This window comes from Delphinus delphis, chromosome 18, assembly GCF_949987515.2.
Source record: "Delphinus delphis chromosome 18, mDelDel1.2, whole genome shotgun sequence".
NCBI classification, from domain to species: Eukaryota; Metazoa; Chordata; class Mammalia; order Artiodactyla; family Delphinidae; genus Delphinus; species Delphinus delphis.
The window spans coordinates 23,421,084-23,444,304 of record NC_082700.1 but is presented as its reverse complement, the minus strand read 5'-3'; the positions used below and the strand labels follow the sequence as shown (position 1 = coordinate 23,444,304).

The 23,221-nt window shown below is 42.5% G+C and overlaps 1 pseudogene; it reads right to left on the bottom strand.

Annotated features, from left to right (window-relative positions):
* Positions 1–20,385: 20,385 nt before the first annotated feature.
* LOC132413596 (dihydrofolate reductase pseudogene) lies at positions 20,386–21,315 on the bottom strand (annotated as a pseudogene).
* Between the last annotated feature and the right edge of the window lie 1,906 nt (positions 21,316–23,221).

Sequence of the window (23,221 nt, the reverse complement as noted above, 5' to 3'; positions counted from 1 at the left end):
TGCAGGGGACACGGGTTCGTGCCCCGGTCCGTGAAGATCCCACATGCCGCGGAGCGGCTGTGCCCGTGAGCCATGGCCGCTGAGCCTGTGCGTCCGGAGCCAGTGCTCCGCAGCGGGAGAGGCCACAACAGTGGGAGGCCCGCGTACCGCAAAAAAAGAAAAAAAAAAAACCCTGCCATAATGAAGCTTTCATTTTAGATGGACAGCTAACAAAAATAAGATATGCAGTGTGTTAAATATTGTTAAATACTATGGTAGTCAGGTTTCAAGATGGCCTGCAGTAATTCTTGCATCCTACCCCAAAACTGGGATAAAATGTAATGTAGCAGTAGGCAATTAATAGAGATTTTAGTACCTGGAAGTGTGGTGCAGTTTAAGGAAAAAAAACCTGAAAATATGGGCTTGGTTTTGGAACAGAGAGCAGGAGCTGAAAGGACTTTGCAGAAAAAGATAGTGAAGTTTAGAACCATTGAAGAGACTGTTAGTTGAAGCCTGTTTGCCTATGAGGAGGCTGCCAGTGAAGGATGAGGGAAATGTTATTAGGAACTGGGATCTTTGTTATGCGGTGATAGGTAGCTTAGCAACATTGTTACCTACAGTAATGTGGACAGTAGAAAATGTACCTAATAAACTGAGTGAGCTAGCTAAGGAGATTTCCAGGCAGAAAGTTGAAGATCCTGCCTAGTTTATTCTTGCTGCTTATAGTAAGATGTGAGAGGAGAGAGATTACCCAAATGAAGGATTATTAAACGAAAGGAGCCAGGACTTGCTGGTTTTTCAAAGTGCCCTCTCAAATGGCTAAAGAGGAAGCTGAGAGTGGCTGTCAATTCTTTTGTGAAGACATCAGAATGATCTAAGGTAATAAATACCTCAAGGGAATTATTCAGTCTCTCTCACACACACACACACACACACACACACACACACACACACACACACACTGGGCTACCACTGTGTGTCAAACACTGTTAGGCACTGTGTTTGTTCCTGTGTTGCGTTAGTTCCAAAATCAGGCTTCAAATCGAATTCCCCTGTCTACTGCTCTCTACGCTCTCTAGCTCTGTTTGATCATATTGGGGTTTTTAATATTTATTTATTTATTTAGGCTGTGCCGAGTCAGCTGTAGCTCATGGGGTCTTTAGTTGCAGCATGTGGCATCTTTTAGTTGTGACATGAGGACTCTTAGTTGCAGCATGTGAGATCTAGTTCCCTGACCAGGGATCAAAACCCGGGCCCACTGCATTGGGAACGTGATACCGACTGGACCCACCAGGGCAGTCCCATATTGGGTATTTTAAAGGAGATACTATCCAGCAAGGAAATGAGGATTAAAGATATTGTCTTAGTCCATTCAGGCTGCTATAACAAAATACCACACACCGGGTGCTTATAAACAACAGAAATTTATTTATTTATTATTTTTTGAATTTTATTTTATTTATTTTTTTATACAGCATGTTCTTATTAGTTATCTATTTTATACATATTAGTGTATGTATGTCAATCCCAATCTCCCAATTCATCCCACCACCACCACTACCCCCGCCACTTTCCCCCCTTGGTGTCCATACGTTGGTTCTCTACATCTGTGTCTCTATTTCTGCCTTGCAGACCAACATTAGAAATTTATTGCTCAAAGTTCTGGAGGATGGAAGTCTGAGATCAGGACACCAGCACAGTTGGGTGAGGACCTTCGTCTGGGTCACAGGCTTTTTGTTGTAACCTCACACAGCAGATTGAGCTAAGGTATTCTGAGGAATCTCTTTTATAAAGGCACTAATCCCATTCATGAGGGCTCCACCCTTGTTACCTAATCACCTCCAAAAGGCCCTACCTCCTAATAACCATCACCTTTGGGGGTTAAGATTTAAACATGAATCTGGGGTGGGGGACACAAACATTCAAACCAAAGCAAATACACTGACATCACTTGCAAGTTTCCTGCAGGTAAGTGAATGAAAGATATGTACATAGAAAAATGACACATTTTTCTTAGATGTACATTGCAACACATTCTCATATATCTCTTTCAGTGGCTCTTTTAGAATATTTAAGTCCAGAAAATCATGTATATAAGATGCTGACGTTAATAGCAAGCAAACAAAAGGTTTGTATTAGTTTCCTAGGACTGCCATAACAAAATGGCAGAGCAGGTTCCTTCTGGGGATTCTGAGGGAGAATCTGTTCCATGTTTGTCATCTAGCTTCTGGTGTTTGTTAGAAATCCTTGGCGTCTCTTGGCTTATAGCTGCCAAACTTCAATCTCTGCCTCTGCCATCACTTGGCCTTCATTCTTGTGTGTCCTTATGTCTCCAAATCTTTCTCTCCCTGTAAGGACACTGGTCATTATATTTAAGGCCCACCTTAATCCAATATGACCTCACTTTAACCTGATTATCTCTGCAAAGGCCCCATTTCCAAATAATGTCATATTCACATGTACAGATTTAGGTCTTCAACATATCTCTTTGGGGGACACAATTCAACTCACAACAGGGTTAAAAAAATTTTTTTGCTAATTGAAGGTAAGTTGTAGACTTATAGCCCCATTACACCTAAATACCTCAGTGTGCATTTCCTAAAAATAAAGACACTCTTCTACATAACCATAGTATACTCATAAAAATCAAGATATTAACATTGATACATACTACTATCTAAGCCACAAGATTCCATGCAGATTTTGCTAGTTGTCCCCAAGAGCCCTTCATAACAAAACAGACAAAAAGCAGTCTTCTTTCCTCCTTTTCCTTTTTTGTCTTTATTATCCAGGATCCAATCTAGGACCTTTTAGTTGTCCTGTCTCTGATCTTTCTCAAGCTGGAAATGTTCCCAATTTTTCCTTGTCTCTAATGACCTTGACATTTTTGAAGAGTGCAGGCCAGTAACTTTGCTGTATTCTTTGCAAAGGTTTGTCTGATGTCACCTCAAGAATTAAATAAAACTATGAATTTTGGCAGGAATACCACAGCAGAGATGCTCTGTTTTTCTCAGTGTATCATATTAGGAAACACATGATGGCAGTATGTCCCATTATTGACAACGCTAACTATCATTGCTTGGTTAAGATGGTACATGCTGGGTTTCTCAGCTGTATAGTTAATGAATAATTAATAAGTAACTGATATGCAATTTATGAAGAAATACTTTGAGACTATGTAAGTATCCTATTCCTCATCAAGCTTTTACCCAGTGGTCTGATCATCCATTGATGTTTCCTGCCTGAATCATTTATGATTGCAACATAGTTATTTCTAACTCCATCATTCCTTCAACATTTATTGGGTGACATTCCACCTTAAGGAAGAGCTGTCTCTTTTCCCCTATGTATTCATTTATACAAATATGGACTCATGGATATTTATTTGTTCAATGGGTTATAATCCATTACTTTCATTTATTTTGTCATGTTTGGCCAGTGAGAACCCCTTCATGCTAGCTCCTCTCTCCTTTTGACATGTCCCATCATTTTTTGAGCACTTCCTTACTTTCTGGTTCAAGATGTTTCAGGCTTATCTCATACTTTTCCTTCTGAGAAATTATCCATTCCTCCAAAGAGATCTGTTTCCTTTTCGTGGGGAATGGTATTTAGAAACCAACACTGGGTGCAAGTTGTGCTCATTTTTCCTGAGATATCATTGCTTCTAGGCTCTTTCAGAAGACATAAATAGGAAATATACATATACACATACACATATCTCTATTTTTATATCTATTGATATAGATGTTTATTGACCCATGGATAAATAGATAGTATTGTTGAAATAATTTTCTAGACCCAGACAGAGCTGTCCGGGGTGCCATGTCAGCAAACCAAAACTTAGATAACTTTCATGTCCCTGTAAATGCTCTGCTTGACCAGAAATGCAGTATATCCAGTTGCCAGTCCCCACACTCCAAGCCAACTCTGGGCTCTATACTTATTTCTTTGTTCCTTCTCACCCCAAGCAAGATTGACTCTGTGGCCCCAGCCAGCCAGATATTTTCTATTTTTCTCTTCCTTGCTCTTTATTCTACAGAAGCTTCCTGGCTCCCACCCCATTTTGCAGTTCTCCAAACAGAGACTGTCCACTTCATGAAGTGTTAAATAAAGTTTGTTCGTATGATCTAAATTGTCTTCTTTAATCATTTTTTTAAACAGTATAGTAGACAGAATTCTGGGGTAGCCTCCCTAAGATTCTTGTCTCTCATTTATTCAATCAAACATTAATGTAGGTACTGCTGTGAAGGGATTTTACAGATATAATTATAGTCTTATATCATTTGACCTTATGATTATTCAGGTAAGCCTGGCCTATTCAGGTGAGTCCTATAGAAGAGGAGATTTTCTCCAGATGGAAGAAGGGAAGTTAGAGATTTGAAGCACAAGAGGTTTGAACATACTGTTGCTGGCTTGAACATGGTGGTACAACATGTTGAAGAATGCAGGTGACCTCAAGTAGCTGAGGATGGTTCTGGCTGACAGCCAGAAAGAAAACAGGGACCTCAGTCCTACAACCACAAGCAACTAAATTCTACCAACAACGCGAATGAAGCAGATCTTTTTCCCAGAGCGTAGATAAGAGCCCAGCCTGATGACACCTAGATTTTGGTCTTGTGATACCCTGAGCATAGAACCCAGCCAAGCCCTCTTGGATTTCTGACCTACAGAACTATGAGCTGATAAATAGATGTTGTTTTAGGACACTAAGTTTGAGGTAATTTGTTACAGCAGCAATAGGAAACTAACACAGTTAGACATTGATATAAATGTAAAACTATGAGTTTACACTAATTCCAATCAAATACCACAGGATTTTTTAAATCTTCCCTTTCTCAGATCTGTACCTTCAAAAATTAATAACCTGATTTCCCTTATCTTTGAGACATTTACTTATTTGCTCAATCTACTCCATATAACCAAACTCTTCACCATGTGGGTCATCTCCTCAGCCTCACAGCACTCGGGTTGCATTGGTTGAGCTCCCATCACCCTGACCCCATCACACACACTAAACCCAGACCTCACCATCCATCATGGCTATGCCAACCAAGTTACCCCCAGACTATGGCTCCCCCCAGTCTAGAAAAGTTATGTTTAAGTACATTTTATTTTTTTAGCATCATTTTAGAGACTAGTTCTTCTCTCTTAAAAAACTGTGGCTATGTACCACTTCCTGCTCTAACGGTGTTATTGCTGCTGTCAACAGGAAACAACACTTAACTGAGTACCACTGTACTCACCATTGTGTGAGACATTCTGAAGCAATTCTAGATGAATATAAATGCAATGCCTGCATTACCCGAAAAACTGGGATTACCTCTTGGTGGATGTCGAGCCAAAAGACACAACCAAGGCAAAAAGCAGGAGAAGGAAGGATTTATCATTAATTGTAGCAAGTAAAGAAAACACCGGGGATCTTTCCCAAAGCAGTGTCTCCCCAAACAGAAAAATTGGGGATATTTTAAGCTAAGGGCACAGGTATTCATGAAGGGACTTGGGTGGTGGAGAATTCAGCATAGAATTGGGCAAAGGTCGACAGAATCCAAGCTTTAGTTGATTGAAGTCATGAGGGTCAACATTATCATTCCATCCTCCACCTGGGTCAGGGGCCTTAGTTCCTGCAGAACTCAAAGACATGCATCAGATTGTTGTGTATATCCTAGGGCTCTGGTATATCACTGAAATATTGTTTCTTGACTACTTTTCCTTTCCTGCTTTCCCTCACTTCCCTTAAGATATGAGTTACTGAGACCAACTCAAAGGCAAGCATTGTGGCCAGGCTTAGATCTCACAAAAGAGCTTAGGCCAAAATGACTTCTCTTCTGTCAAGAAAGCCATGCCTGGTTCTCTTTCTCCGGGGACCCCTTACCCTATCTGCTTACACCTGCTTTCTGACCACCATTTATGATATAGTAAGGATGGAAGAATTACAGCCCTCAATTGATAGCTGAACTTTTACTTTGCTTAACATTCTTCTTCAAAATATGATAGACTCTCTTATCCAGTTTTGAGGGGTTTTTTTTAACAAACAGCCTGTTAGGGAGGAAGAAATTTTCTTCTACCCTTCTAGGTTCTTCTAGCTGGTCTAAGAATTAAGTTGACGTGAAAGAGGTTAACAGGAGAAAATAAAACAAAGCTTAATAACATGTACACATAGGAGAGGCTAAAGAAAACTGAATAACTTGTCAAAATGACCGAAGTCCTCACCTTAATTATCATCCTCAGCTAAAGACAAAAGAAAATGTAGGACTTCCCTGGTGGCACAGTGGTTAAGAATCCTCCTGCCAATGCAGGGGACACAGGTTCATGCCCTGGTCCGGGAAGATCCCACATGCCACAGAGCAACTAAGCCTGTGTGCCACAACTACTGAGCCTACGCTCTAGAGCCCGCGAGCCAGAACTACTGAGCCGCGTGCTGCAACTCCTGAAGCCCATGCACCTAGAGCCCATGCTCCACAACAAGAGAAGCCACTGCAATGAGAAGCCCGCGCACTGCAACAAAGAGTAGCCCCTGCTCGATGCAACCAGAGAAAAGCTGTGCACAGCAACAAAGACCCAACGCAGCCAAAAATAAATAAATAAATAAATTTATAAAAAAAGAATATGTAGAGAGTGGGGATAGTCAGTTGTGGGAGGTTACCAGGAAAAGCACAGTAAACAAGGGTGATTTTGATGCAGATTTAAGTCATTTCCTTCCCTACTGATAAGACCTAGAGATTTGAGCATCTTTCTCTTCCTGGTATGGAGGGAGACACCCTTTTAAATGGAGATTTCTCTTACAAATGTAAATATCTCTCACAAAATGGTACCACCTACTTGGTTTTCAGAGTTTTTCCCATGTCTACTCTTAGAAAATGACCAGCTTAAAATATTTAATATGCCAAAGAGACATATTTTGGGGTAGCAAATTCTGCTCCCCTACAAGCTCATGTGCTTATTAGTAAAAGGAAAAACACAGTCCTGTTTCTCCTTTGCCACTCACATGGATGTTGACCTAAAGACATACAACATAAGAGATGTGAGTTTGTCAACAAAAAATTAATCAATAGTTGACATAAGGAAGAAAATGGAAAATTTTATTTGAGACAACCCGAGGATTATAACCCAGGAGACAAAGTCTTTCAGAAAGCTCTGAGGACTCCACCCCACCCCCAGTTAGAGCTCAAAACACAGTTATACAAGTTTTTGAGACAAAGGGTTAAATGAGGTATTATTAACAGTTCACACAATTCAGATCTACACTACAAAGTGAGTAGTGGGTCATGGGGTCATCATGGCCCTTTACAAGATTAAGAAGGAATGTTATCTCCTGAGGAGGTTTGATTAATGCAGTTACACAATACACATGAAAGGGGATGGAAAAGGCACAAATTTTAGGTTTAAAATGTTCTTGTCTTGCATAAAATATGAATTTTATTTCATCAAGTTTTATTCAGCGTCCTGCGGAAGACTATAGCCAAGAGACAGCCACTGTTAGCGTTGAGGAAACTCCTCCAAAGAGGTAGAGAAGCTGTAACCAAAAGTGGGTCTGGCTGCTCACCACTCAAAAGCCAATAAAGGGGCAAGGTTTGTGAAAAGGAAAATTTGTTTTATTTCAGATGCCGGCAATGGGGGTGGGGGAGGGGAGGGGGGATGGACTCCTGTCCAAAGGTCAATTACCCCACCCCACCCCAATAATCAGCATACAAGAGCTTTTATAGACGGGAGGAAGGGGCTCCATGCAGAAACAGCACAGTCAGCTCTGACAGTCATCTTGAAACTGGTCATGCGGTGGTCTGACCAGCATCATCTTGATTGTTTTAAGTACAGTTAATCTTCAGTTCCAGGGTCGGTTTGTGCTCATTTCCTTGAGGCCAATTCTTGGCATTGTGGCAGCTTATGTCATGGCTACAGTCTGGTCATCATGTAGTTAACTTCTTTCACCTGATGGGGGTTTCGGTATCTATAAGACGGCTCACAGGATAGGGCTCAGAATGTTACCTATAACCCGTGAAGAGGAACTAAACGTCTTTGACTATGCTTAATGACTAAACTATTATTATTTAGTCTTGTTGGACTGTTTTCCTTTGTTTCTGCAGTTTCTCATTTCTCTGATTAAACTTATTCTTTGGCTAAAGTTTTTCCACAGACAAAGGCAGGCAGAGGACATTGGGGGGAAGGACCACAGGGTCTTGCTGCTTTTCAAAGCCAGTTTATATATGATTTTTTGGCTAGGAAATACATGCAATCAAACATACATCTTGGTAAAAGATAACTGCTAACCACAAAGAACAGCTAACTCAAGTTAACGATTTTAATGCTTTTCTATATATGGGAAGATGTAAGAGTCTGAGGTCATTAAAATTCTTCTTGTGATATGCATCTAACTATCTAAGGTGCCTGCTTGTCCAAAGCAGAGTGCCTCATCTTGTCTTCATTTCCTCTCTGAGTGCACTTAACTGTTGTAGAACTGAGTGGTGAGCAACACTGTTTATCTTTGTTCACACAGAATACATCACTTCTGACACTTTGGGCCACCAATTGCATGTGTGTGTGTGTGTGTGTGTGTGTGTGTTTGAGAGAGAGAGAGAGAGAGAAGGGTTTCCCCACACCAAACAATTCCATGACACCAGCTAGGTATCCTACAGTTAAATTCAGTTCTTACACTACCTGGTGATAGGGTGAGATCTCACAGGTTAAGGGCTTAGTCCCGCAAGACTGTACCGACAGCCCCCGGACGCAAGTTCAGGTGACCTTTGCTTCTGACTGACTGGCTATAAATTGGGGGTTCCCACAACCCTCTCTATGGGTTTGATTTATTTGCTAGAGAGACTCACAGAACTCAGAGAAACACTTATGTTAACCAGTTTATTATAAAGGATATTACAACTGATACAGATGAACAGCCAGATGAAGAGGTGATAATGAAGCCAAATCCGGCCTCTGTACCCCAACACTGATTTAAATCTCGGAGACAGAGTTTTGGGTGAAGTAGAAAAGAATAGCTTTATTGCTTTGCCAGGCAGTGGGGGACACAGTGGGCTAATGTCCTCAGAACTGTGTGTCCCGACCTGGAGAGGGAGTGAGGAGTTTACAGTAATGGTTCAAAGAGGGTCTGATCAGCACGTGGACATTCTTCTGATGGGTTGGTGGTGAGGTAAGTGAGAATCAGTACATCAACCTTCTGGTTCCAACCAGCCTGGGGTCTGCGTGCTTGTGGGCAGCATACAGTTAACTTCTCCCACCTGGAGGGGGTTTCAGTATCTGCAAAACAGCTCAAAGATATCATTATGTGTATCTCTTGAGTGGAAACTAGGACCATGCCCCAAGGCTGCACTATTGTTTCTTGGCTGTTCCTCCCTGGTCTCTGCATCCCCTCCCTTTTTTTTTTTTTCCGTACGCGGGCTTCTCCCTGTTGTGGCCTGTCCCGTTGCGGAGCACAGGCTCCGGACGCGCAGGCTCAGCGGCCATGGCTCACGGGCCCAGCCACTCCGCGGCATGTGGGATCTTCCCGGACTGGGCCACGAACCCGCGTCCCCTGCATCCGCAGGCGGACTCTCAACCACTGCGCCGCCCCCCCCTTTAATTAGCAACTGTTTGAACCTGTCAGTTTGGAACTCAGGAAAGTTCATTACGGCGGAATGAAGCTTATTTCCTGTTATCAAGAGATGGGGGACACAGAAAGGCTTTTGTGCCCAGGAGCCCCACGGGGTACCGTTCAGTTTCAACAGGGTAAGTTCTGGAAGGTCGGATCTTAACAAACGGCACCGCGAAACAGAGGAAAGCTTCAGGTGAGCTTTATTAGGGAGCGCTCCCGGGCGAGGTTCACTGGTCCGAGAGAAAGGGGCCAGAGAAGTCGCACCCGGGCGAGGGTTGGGCAAGATTTTATAGGGGAAGAAGGGAAAGGGGTGTGGTGAATCTGGGAGGGCGCAGGGTATTCCTTATTTGGGGGTCTTTTCAGGTATCCTGGGGGACCGTTGGTCCCGCCCCTCGAAAGGCGGGAAGGCTGGGCTGGGTTCAAAGCCCCCAGGTCAGTTCCTGGAACTGGGTGGTCCGGAATGTCTCCAGGTCAGTTCCTGGAACGGGGTGGTCCGGAATGTCTCCAGGGCAGTTTCTGGAACTGGGTGGTCCGGAGAATTTCGGTCTGATGCAACCTGTGAATCTGATTGTGTTCCCCTGCCTCGGGCCAGTTGGCCTTACACTGTTCCCTTGGAGCTGGGGTGGGCACCACCTTCCAGGCACGTGGATGAGTTCACCAACGTGGAAACTCACATCTCCTCTCTTAGGAGGTTTAATGGAGCTTAATCTGCAGGCCACCCTCTTCTCCTTCCTAGAGTTTGGCGGGTGGGGCTGAACATTTCAAACTTCGGATCCCTTTGACTATCCCCATCCTAAGGCTACCCAGGGACCCCACCCTAAGTCACCTCCTTAGCTTAAACTCAGAGGTACTCTTAAGGAGCTCCTTAGGAATAACAGAAGGCACTCCTTGTTGGAAATTCCAAGGGTTTTAGGAGCTTTGTGCCAGGAACCAGGAATAAAGACCAAATATATATCTTATCGTACCACAATTAGGAGCATATCTTCCACACATTTCTCCTCCTTTGGGGACCAAGAGGGACATGGGAAGGGCTGGATTTGGGAAAATGTAAAACACAATAAATTTTCATTATAACAGATAAGTAATACACAGAACTTGTTTTGCTATCTAGTAGAAAAAGGCCTCCTTTCTCAACTACAATTTTGGCTGAGAGACAAGGACAAAATAATTATATATTCACCTCAGTCTCTCAATAAAGGCAGAAAGAGCTTTCCATTTCAAATTCGTTTTGTTTTGTACCACATGTTGGTTAATTAGATAAAACCATGTCATGTGCCAGATTCAATCAGCCTGAAAATAATCAGAATACCGGGTTTGGCATTGTTTATGCTGTCTTGGCTCCGCTAGACAAAAGCACAAAATGTAAATTGGATCCAGAAAGTAACATATGGGGACTGGTGCCAGGTTTTCTTTCATGGGATTATCTCTAGCTGGCACCTGAGCTGCAGATACTGCTCTGGGGGACCGTTGTAGACAAATCTACATGATGCTGATACCGCTTTTCCACAATGAGACAGTGGACACCTCCATGAAGGGCACTTACCTTTCTGCCTTTGACATAGGCTACACCCAGCTTTCCCGCTATTGAAGTCAGTCAACTGAAAATACATGTTGAAGTTAAAAAATGAAAACACGGTTTTGTTTGGCTTATCCCCTAGTGATTCCCTTTAGACTCACTTCTTTGTTTTTAAAATCTCCTGTAAGATTAGAAATACAGTGCTGAAATCACTCTTCAGCTGTATTTTCTTGTTATCGGTAGTTCAGTGAATATCATTAAGGAGAAGGCAGAGCAGTTCATTGTCATCCTACTTAAGTTCTGAAGGATGAACATTTAAGAAAATACCCAGGTGATCACAGAGTAACAGTCATTTTAAAAACCTAATCATCTGATCGATGATAAAATCCAAGTTAGCTAGTTTTCCCTTCTCTTCCTGCGATATAAATTGTCTGATATCAATACACAGAGAAATAGGATTTACTGCTCTTTTTATACTTTTTTAAAAAGGATATTCTTTAGAATATTCTAGAATGTGGTGTGGGTGGTGATGACTATCTAGTCTGGATGAGATTCCACCAGCAACCACCTACTTGCCACATTCAATGGGAACCTTTTTTCCTTACCTGTAGGTATCTGGCATTTCTATTTCATCCCTTTTGAAATTTTCTTGGTTTCCATAGCCCCATTCTCTCCTGACTTCTAGCTCTTCTCCCTCCCATTGGGGAGTTAAGGTTATTTGAGCATTTGCTGCCCCATGCTCCTTGCCTGGTGCCTTACAATAAACGCCGGTACTTTCCTTCACCACAGCCCAGTGTCAGTACAGTAGACTGGCCAGCAGATACAAATTTGTTTCGGTAACAAGGGAATACAGAAACAAAGGAAAAGCAGTCGAGTCCTTGTTCCTCCTCAAGAGATATGCAGAACAATATCTTTGAGCTCTTCTTCAGGAATTAAGCCCCCCACCCACGTGGAGAATTATTCCTGGAACACCACCCTGTTACCTCACCACCAACCAATCAGAAGAAAGTCACGCACCCTGCAGCCCACCCCCCAAATCTTGCCTATAAAAACTCTTCCCCCAAAACTACTGGGGAGTTCAGAGTTTTTGAGTACAAGACACCTGTTTTCCTTGCTTGGCCCCTGTAATAAACCTTTCTCTGCTCCAAACTCCAATGTTCTGGTTTTTTTGGCCTCGCTGTGCGTCGGTCACACGTAGTTGGGTTTGGCAGCAAGTGGCATGAAAAAATGTGGGAAAAGGAATTTTTGTGACTAAATGAGACGAATGTGACATAAAAATCAACTGTGGTGTGCGGACTTCGTTTGGATCCTGACATGAACAAATCAGCTATTTACACGTTTTTCGTAACGACGAGAGAAATTTGGGTATAACTGGATATTAGATGACAAAAAAAGTTATCAATTTTTATTAGATGTCTCAATGGTGTGATATGTTAGAAAACATCCATATTTAGCAGGAAATATACTGAAATATTCAGGGTGAGATGAAATGGTATCTTCGTTTGCTTTAAAATACTTCATCCAGGAAAGGAAAATAGAGTACTTTTTGTGTGTATGTGTGTGGGATCTTAATTCCCCGACCAGGGATCAAGCCCATGCCCTTGGCAATGGAAGCACAGAGTCCTAACTACTGGACTGCCAGGGAAGTCCCTAGAGAGAGTATTGTGGCAGAATCTTGACAATTGTTGAATCTGGATTTAGGGGCTATGAGGTCTCGTTATACTATTCTTTCTACTTTTTAAATGCTTACACTTCAAAAAACAAAATTAAAGAGAAATGAAAATAAAGGGAATTTTTACTTCATAACTAAAAATTTCAGAGATGGGGTAAACTTCAAATGAAGTTTGATTAAGGACTCAGTTTCTTTTTGACCTCCTTGTAGCTTTCAGAGGTGTTTGCTGCATCCTCAGGCCATCTCTTCTCATGGTCGTGAAACAGGAGGGAAGGAGGCAGGGCACAACCTTTGAGAGAATGACACAGCCCGAGGACATGACTTAAACTGATTAGAACCAAATGGATCCAAGATGGCAGACAACTTCCACTCGACCTTGAGCCTCACATCAGCAAGCTAAATGACACACCCACAGGAGCCATGACAGTTTCAAGACCGACCATAAAGATCAAAAAGTGGGCAGTGGCCCAATTCCTTTAAATCCCCGCCCCTTCCTAAAATAGCTGGAATACTCCTCCCACTCATTAGCCTGTGAAATTACCCACCCCTATAAAAACTGACAACCCCATACCCTGGTGCCTTTCTCACCTTCTGAGATGGCCCACATTCTGTGGAGTGTGTTTCTCTCTAAATAAATCCACTTCTTACCGATCACTTTGTGTCTCACTGAATTCTTTCTGCAATGAGACATCAAGAACCTGAGCTTCATTAAGTCCTAAAACCAGGTGTGTGATCTCAGCTGGAAGACTGTGGGTTTTGGCCGGGTTCGAGTCCCAGCCGCATGGGTTCAAGTCCCAATCTGAGGTGCACAGTTTCAGTTGGCGCATTATGTGTCCTGGTTGGCCAGGACACTCCCAGTTACATCTATTGTCCTAACACAACTATTTATAGCACTATCTTTCATTCAAAGGTGATCTAGTTTGGGATGATAAATTACAAGGTCACCCTAGCTCATGGCTGTCAAACGATTGTCAACCACAATTAGGGCTTCATGCTTCTCTGTTCATGTCCACCTGAATAGAAAGAAACTGCTTTCCCTGAAGCACACAGCAAACTTCTCCTATACTCCCAATATCCCAGAAGGGCTATGTGCCCATCTATGAAACAAACACCACAGCCAGAGTGGTGGGCCCACCCTGCCACTGCCCTAGCTTAGGCCTCAACATCTCATACTCAGGCTATTGCGATAACTCCCTTGTTGATCTCCCTTTTCTAGTTTTGGCACATCCATCCCACATCATCGCTACCAGAATGATCTTCCTAGCATGTAGATCTGATCACGTCACTACCACATTTGACAGTTTTTGATGTCTTGCCTTGACCTATGAGATAAACTCTAAATGCCTTTTCTTATTAAATAAAGCTGGGCCGTATCTGGCCTTGGGTTATCTGTCTACCCTTATGCATCTTCATTGTCTTTGTACTTTAAGGTTAGCCAAACTGGATGACTTGCTGTACTATTCATATACGATGCTTTCTCTACCTCGTTCCCGACCCCCCAACCCAACTCCCTCCTCACCCCCCAACCCAACCCCCTCCTCACCTCACCTCATTCTTAACAATCCAGCAAACTTGTATTCACCCTCCTGTGGCCAGCTTGAGCACTCGCTTCTCCGACTCCTGCCTGGGTCTTTTCTAGAACTTACTATGTATCTGGCATTGTTCTAAGAGCTTTACAAAAGTCAATTCATGTAATCCTCACGCAGGAAGTGCTATTATTTAAATAGAAGAACAGACATACACTGTATCCACTATATCTATTCGTGTACTCTATGTTTACCTGCAGGGCCAAAGTCTTTTACTTGGGTGTGGGCCCTCTGATTCAGTTCTGCCTCCAATTTCTTCTACACTGGTGATCTATCCTCAGTGACTACTAATTTGGGTTTGTTAAAATAAAGCGGGAACAAGACATTTTATAAACAAACTGAGTGTAGAATCATGCTCAGTTTTTATGAGTCTCTTACACCTGCCATTTGACGGCTTTTTTTTTTTTCTAACTTGCTTTTGTCGAGTCTTTCCAAAGCATTTAATTTCGTTTCTGTAAACACAACTCCTTGCGCCCGCAACACTTATACTTTATCACTTTGTAATGTCTAATCAGATTATATCATTTCAAAGACAAGACAACTACTTGGGGATCAAACGCAACAGTTGGGGCTGAGAAGAAAGGAGAAAATATACAGGGAAACAAGCAGGTGAAAGAGGTAATATAAGGAAAAGAGTAACTAACACTTTATAGAACTTACTCGGTATATAGAGTAAGTTGTAGATATGTTCTAAGAGCTTTACAAAAGTCAATTCATGTAATCCTCACGCAGGAGGTGCTATTATTATCCCCTACTTTACTGACGAGAAACTGAGGCACACAGAGGTCAGTTTATTTATTTTTTGCCAAAAGTCTTTTTAAAAAAAACAAATGTTTAAAACCTTTTTTTAATTGACATATATCTAAGATGTATTACCAATACCTGCTTTTCTTTCAAAAAGTCTATTGAATGTAGTGTTACCTGTCTCTGAAGTGATTTAACTAATAAAAATAGGCCAATGGGCTTCCCTGGTGGCGCAGTGGTTGGGAGTCTGCCTGCCGATGCAGGGGACACGGGTTCGTGCCCCAGTCCGGGAAGATCCCACATGCCGCGGAGCGGCTGGGCCCGTGAGCCATGGCCGCTGAGCCTGTGAGTCCGGAGCCTGTGCTCCGCAATGGGAGAGGCCACAACAGTGAGAGGCCCGCATACCGCAAAAAAAAAAAAAAAAAAATAGGCCAATGAAAATTTCATGTGGATTCCCCTTTGGGTTTCACAAGAAGCATTCCTCTTCATTCTCAGGGAAGCCAGAGAAGTAAATTTAGCTAAATCAGGAAGAGATCCTTCTGGGGAGAGAGAGGACTTAATTGTTCTGTTTCCGTCCCTTTTTTTTTTGCTGGTGAGGGTAACCTTAGCAAAGAACCAAAGTCTGACAACTGAGTAGTCTTTGTGGAAGATTTTTCTTTAAAGGTGGCTACTGCTGTAAGAGGATACCCGAAGCAGCAGTGGAACTGGGGCAAACCTGCAAGCAGCCAGCGATCTGCTCTCAGTAGGTGGAGTGCGAGCTACAGCCCTGCTGAGCCCAACTCCCTTCTATCTTGTTATCCTCTCCCCTGCCAGGTTCTCCTTTCTCCTCTTTTCCTGACTTCCACTCTGGAAGCTTCCCTCCAGTTCTTGAGCAGAGGCAGCAGCTGCCATAAGAGGAGCTGCATTTGACCCGGGTCTTGCTTTAATTTCTCCTTTGCTCCAGGCTGGAAAACTGTGACTGCAAGGGCCCAGCCACTAGGGGACAACGTAACCCTCCTGTGAAGTGGAGTCTATGAACTCCAAGAAATCAGATACAGTAAGTCCCCTACATAAGATAAGGAGTTCCCTTCGGAGAGCGCGTTCGTAAGTCCCACGAAATTAGCCTAGGTACCCAACTAACACAACCCACTATATAGTACTGTACTGTAATAGGTTTATAATACTTTTCACACAAATCATACATAAAAAACAAACACAAAAAACAAAGAAAACATTTTTAATCTTACAGTACACTACCTTGAAAATACAGCAGTCCAGTACAACAGCTGGCATACAGGGACTGGCATCGAGTGAACAGGCAAGAAGAGTTACTGACTGGCGGAGGGAGAGGTGGTGTGAGATGGTAGAGCTGAAGGATCTTCAGCAACAGGAGATGGAGGGCAAGCTGCAATTTCACTCACGCCTGACGGTGATGGCACAGGTCTGGTTCCTTGCTGGATTCAATTCCACCCTTCTGAAAAAAATGACCTAGTGATGTCTGGGAAGTCGCTCTTTTATTCTCGTCGTAGATGACATGGTAGCACTGGATTGCATTCTGAATGGCTGCTGCAACCTTTGTGTACTGTTCTAGGTTCGGGTCCTGTGCCTCAAAACCAGTGCCTCCTCAAATGAAGAAAATCCCCTTGCCATTTCCTGTGTCATGAATCTCTTCGGTTCTTCAGTTACTTCTTCTTCCTCTTGTCTCTCTTCATCCTTTCTCTGGCCCTCCAATCTCATCAGGTCTTCATTAGTAAGCCCCTCGTGTTGCACAGCAAGGAGTTCAATGAAGTCGTCCTCTTGCAGATCTAGCTACGGCTTCTCGCTGAGGGTCACTAAGTGGCTGAAGACCTCTTTGGATTCCTCATCCACCTTCTCAAATCCACAAAAATCATGAACAAATTGCGGGCAAAGTTTCTTCCAACCCCCATTCATGGTGACGGCCGTAAACTCACGCCAAGCAAAGTCAATGATTTTATAGCCTTGTAGATGTTATAGTCCTTCCAAAATTGTCACAAGGTTGTTCCTGATTCGTCACTTGCCTTTACTGCCTGACGAAAAGTGTAACGTAAATAATATTTCTTGGAAGTCGTTGTAACTCCCTGGTCCATAGGTTGGCTGAGTGACGTAGTATTCGGTGGAAGATACACTACTTTGACGTTGGGATGAAAGTCGTCCATGCATGGGGAGTGGCCCGGAGCACTGTCGAGCAGCAAAAGAATGTTGAATGGGATGTCTGTCTCCAAGCAATATTTCTCTACCTCCGGGATAAAGTGGTGGAAAAACCCGTCCTGGAAAATGGCTTGGGTAACCCAGGCTTTGGGGTTACTCTTCCACACAACAGGAAAAGAGCCCTTGGCTATGTTTTAAGAGCTCTTGGGTTCTCTGAATGATAAACTAAGAGACACTTCAGTTTCATATCACCGGAAGCATTTCCACCAAACAACAGAGTTAGCCTATCCTTTGATGCTTTATAGCCTGACATCAACTTTTCCTCCTCACTGATGTAACCTTGGTCTGGCATCCTCTTCCAGTACAGTCCTGTCTCATCCACATTAAAAACCTGCTTGGGTCAATACGCACCTTCATCAATAATTTCTCAAAGCAATTCAGGAAATTCCCTGGCAGCTACGGAATCTGCATTCGCTGCCTTGCCACTTACTTTTACATTGTGAAGGTTGGCTCTAGCCCTGAACTGATGAAACCAGCCATGGCTGACATTGAAAGATGCGCCCTCTGATTCTTTGCTGTGTTTCTTCTTCAAGTCCTCAGAAAGGCTTTTAGCTTTCCCTTGAATCAGCATTAAGCTGAGCGGGACTTGACGTTGATGCTGATCTTGCATCCGCACACTGAGAAGTTTCTCCATCTCTTTTTCTTCTTTTTTCCCCACACGTGAACATTTATTAAACATTTTTGAGTATTACACGCAATTTGTTTCCTTTACTTAGCAATTTTTGGCATTTTTCTGTCAGAACTTCATTCTTTTGTACTGCTGCAGATGTTACATTTTATAGACATATTGGTTAGTTATTTCTCATTAATCAACATTTGGGCTGTTTCCAAGTTTGAAAAAAAAAGTTGCAACAAATACTCTTGGGTCCATTTCTTTGTACAGGATTAATTTCTAGAAGTGGAAGTTCTGTGTCCAACCCAGAATAGTTTGAATTTTAATTCATGTTGCTAACTTACACTCTAAAAAGTTGTACCAATTTATAAGGCAGAAAATGCTTTTTTTTTTTTTTTTTTGGATACTTAATCTAAATCTTTGCTAACGTGATGGGTAAAACATGTCTTAATTTTCATTTTTTAATTCTGTGAAATTTAGTTTCTAACTTACTAATTTTGGTTTCTAGCAATATTCATTCTCAATTTATTACCTCTGAATTTTTAATTTTAGCCATTACGCTTGATATTGGATTATTCTATTTTGTAAAGAGCAGCTGATTCTTGTTCTATCATTGTAACATCCCATGCAATCTCACTGAAGATCAGAAACAAAGTTTTTTAAGGTCTCAGACCTTCTCCTTTAACCACCGAAATGGTAGTCTCATACCTGCCTCTTTACGATCCCTGTGGAATATCCTGGAGTTCCCCCACCTTTATTTATTTATTTATTTATTAACATGTTTATTGGAGTAAAATTGCTTTACAATGGTGTGTTAGTTTCTACTTTATAACAAAGTGAATCAGCTATACATATACATATAGCCCCATATCCCCTCCCTCTTGTGTCTCCCTCCCACCCTCCCTATCCCATCCCTCTAGGTGATCACAGAGCACGGAGCTGATCACCCTGTGCTATGTGGCTGCTTCCCACTAGCTATCTATTTTACATTTGGTAGTGTATATATGTCCAGGCCACTCTCTCACTTCAGCACAGCTTACCCTTCCCCCTCCCCATGTCCTTAAGTCCCTTCTCTATGGCTGCGTCTTTATTCCTGTCCTGCCCCTAGGTTCTTCAGAACCTTTTTTTTTTTTAGATTCCATATATATGTGTTAGCATACGGTATTTATTTTTCTCTTTCTGACTTACTTCACTGTGCATGACAGTCTCTAGGTCCATTCACCTCACTACAAATATCTCAATTTCGTTTCCTTTTATAGCTGAGTAATATTCCATTTTATATATGTGCCACGTCTTCTTTATCCATTCATCTGTCGATGGACACTTAGGTTGCTTCCATGTCCTGGCTATTGTAAATAGAGCTACAATGAACGTTGTGGTACATGACTCTTTGGATTATGGTTTTCTCAGGGTATATGCCCAGTAGTGGGATTGCTGGGTCATACGGTAGCTCTACTTTTAGTTTTTTAAGGAACCTCCATACTGTTCTCTACAGTGGCTGTATCAGTTTACATTCCCACCAACAGTGCAAGGGGGTTCCCTTTTCTCCACACCCTCTCCAGCATTTATTGTTTGTAGATTTTTTGATGATGGCCATTCTGACTGGTGTGAGGTGATACCTCATTGCATTTTGATTCGCATTTCTCTAATGATTAGTGATGTTGAGCATCCTTTCATGTGTTTGTTGGCAATCTGTATATCTTCTTTGGAGAAATGTCTCTTTACGTCTTCTGCCCATTTGTGGATTGGGTTGTTTGTTTTTTTGATATTGAGCTGCATGAGCTGCTATATCCTGGAGTTTTCAACTTATTGACTCCTGGTCTGAGTGAACAGAATTTTTTTCAGAAGTGTGATATAAAGTAATTCACAGTCCCTCTTTTTTTTTTTTTTTTTTTTTTTAGCTGTACGTTGGCCTCTCACTGTTGTGGCCTCTCCCGTTGCGGAGCACAGGCTCCGGATGCGTAGGCTCAGCGGCCATGGCTCGCGGGCCCAGCCACTCCGCGGCATGTGGGATCTTCCCGGACCGGGGCACGAACCCATGTCCCCTGCATCGGCAGGCGGACTCTCAACCACTGCGCCACCAGGGAAGCCCCACAGTCCCTCTTTTGATCTAATTTTAATAATTGAATGCTAGCTCTTCTGTTTATAATCCATTTCTGACCTTTGGACCCATCTGCCTAGCTCCTAGCTCTATGGGCTCTGGTTGTTTCAACTCATGCTACCAGGGGAGTCTCCCACTTTGGGCTGTCTTGGTAGATATTCTGCCCTAGGCAGGTGCTGGTCACCTATTCTTGACTCCTGATGGGTATTCAGACAGTTACAGCAAGAAATGTTTCACAAATGGTATCTGATAGAGTCTAGTTAAGATTAATGGGGAATAAAAGTGCTTTGCTTAGAAATAATTATCCATGGATCTAAAATCAACAAAAGTCTCTATAACAAAAAATACATAATTTTGGGGGGGGGTAGGAGGAGGCTTGAAATAGATCAGAAAACACTTTCACATTTATCGTTCTTTTCATATACTTCAAATTTGTACTTAATGCCTTTCTCCTCCTGGACGTCAGAAAGAACACCTGGATATTCTGGGATAAGTTTATATTTTTCCAAATCAATTTTTGGAAAAAATGTGTCACTTTCAAATTCCTGCATGATCCTTGTCACGAATAGTCTAAGGTGGCCTGGCTTGTTCGTGGCTTCCTTATAAACAGAACTGCCCGCCACTATCCAAACCATGTCCACTTTATTTGTTAATTCTGGTCGCTCAGTAAGTTTTAAGGCATCATCCAGACTTTTGGCAAGAAAATGAGCTCCCTGTGGAGGTTCCTTGAGTTCTCTAATGAGAACTATGTTAATTCTGTCCCTTAAAGGTCGATTCTTCTCTGGAATGAATGGCGAACCAGGTTTTCCTACCCATAATCACCAAATTCTGTTTACCTTCTACTGAAGAGGTTGTGGTCATTCTCTGGAAATACCTGTATTCATTCCTGAGCAGGGGCCAGGGCAGGTCCCTGTTCTTGCCGATGCCCATGTTCTGCCCATGTACACAGCGACCATGCAGTTTAGTGGATGAACCACGACAGCGGCAGAAAACACTTCCGAGCTAGGGTGTCACACTGACGCGGGGATTACCCGCCAGCTTGGCGCGAAATTCCTCCATCACTTTTCCACGCTTCTTCTATATTATTGTTGACATCATCGGCATGGCAGACTTTACACATTCCATGATCTTGTTCTTGTTCTTTAGAATCGTTCATAACATGAACGATTCATGTTATAAGAATGAACCACGTCCACCATCTTGTCGCCTCACTCCACTCTCTCAATTATTTTTACTTTTGTTTCCACTGTTATCCCTTTGTACTTCTTAGCAGTACCAGCTACAACATCGCTGTTTTTACGCTTGCTTCTGGACATCCTGCACTTAAAATAAAGGTACTGTACTACTGTACTCTATACAGTACTGTACAGTAAAGTACATAAAAGCACAACCACTTGTAGAGGATGCACACGTGACAGTGTACTCCAGACACGTGAACTAACTTATGTGATTGGACATGCGAACGCACGTTCACATTTTGAAAGTTCATAACTTGAAGGTTTGTATGTAGGGGACTTACTGTATCTTATTTATTTACTTGGCATTGTAGACTCAGTGCCGAGTAGAGTGTCTGATACCTAACAGATGCTTAACACATATTTATCGAATATATGAATGGATGAGTGAATGAATGACGTGTGGGTTCCAATCCAATTTATTTACTTAGTTCACCAACGTCCTCGATACTTGTGGATCAGTCTAATGAAAATTAATCTATGTAATAAGGCCATTTTTCTGAAGAGTCTTGGCATGTTTTTTTTTTTAACCCAGTTCTACATGCCACCTTTTTCATTTCTGTGTGTTTGTTTCCAGCTAACATTTCCAGTCTTCCTCCTCTTTCATGTAAAAAAGTCTTACCCATTTGTTACTGACCACCTCAATGGCTCAGTCTCCACCAACCCTCCTCTGATGACCCTGGTTAAAAATGGCCACTCCCTCCCAGAAACACCAATCAAATTGTGGTAGTAACTCTCTTCTTAATTGTATTGTACAAATTACTTCCATATTCTTTTTTTTCCTTTTTTCATTTTATCCTTACAATTTCCCTGAGTCAGAATGTTGGAGAAATGTTACTCCCCTTCCACAGGTAAGGAGAGATTTGAAGCAGTTAATGGGTATATTCAGGAACACAAGCCTAGAAAATGAAGGAACATACACCAGAACTCAGATCTCTTCTATCCTCCTAGTCCCTTCCTCTTTATACTGCTGTATGATGCATATAGTCTCATGCTCTGGAATACATTATAATCACTTCTTATTAGTTTTATCTTCCCTACTGGATTGTAAATTCCTCCAGGCCCTAACTTCTTGGGCTTGCTAATAATATTAACTAAATCAATAAATTAGTAGGTCCTCAAAACTTTTAAATCAGGAATTAAAAAAAAGAAAAGAAAAGATTTGTAAGCTGCTTTTGCGATGGGTATAAAAGGCAAAAGAGCTCCAAGTTGGTACAGGAGTTGGAAAGCACTACATTGGCTTCATTTGTTGGTTAATTTTTGCTCCAAAAGGCTTTACTTAAAAATTAATAATAATAAATCTGAAAAATAAAATAAAGAAAAAAACGAATAACAAAGTGGGTCTTTCTATATCCAAGTCAGTACAAAACCATTTGTGGGGTGGAAGGTTACAAGTTTCTTCTTTGTAATTTCATCTTACATATAGCCAGTCATATGGCGGGAAGGGGTGGAGTAAGCAGATTGCCACTTCTATTGCCCTCATGGATGGGAGAACCGTGGTATTATGAAGTATGATCAGTGATTGGGCGGGGTGTGTGTGGGAGGGCAGGTTTAGAAAGGTCTGGTGTGGGTCTCAGGGAACGTCAGGGAACTTCGGCACTGCACTTAGACTCTCTGGGTCTCTCCTGGTCCGGCATCTGATGAGACCAACATCAGATCTCACATCAGACTGCAGGGCTTAAACCCAGGCTCTCAGGTCGGGATAGGGGAAGGAAGACGGGCCCCCATCACGCTTTGCCCCAACGAGTTCCAACGTTGGCTTTAGGCCCGCAAATCTGAAACAAAGAAAAAACTCCTCCACATCCTAGGGGCCCCAGCTCCGATCTGCCCTTTGGCTTGAGGGGACAAGTTGGTCTGAGCCTGGGTGAGAACGAGATCCCTTGGGGCCCCGCCCTCCACTAGCGCAGCGGGAGAGGCATAGGTAAAACCCGCGAACGGACCCGCCCTAACTAGTTTGTCCCTGCGGCCGCCTCGTAGGCAGCGGGGC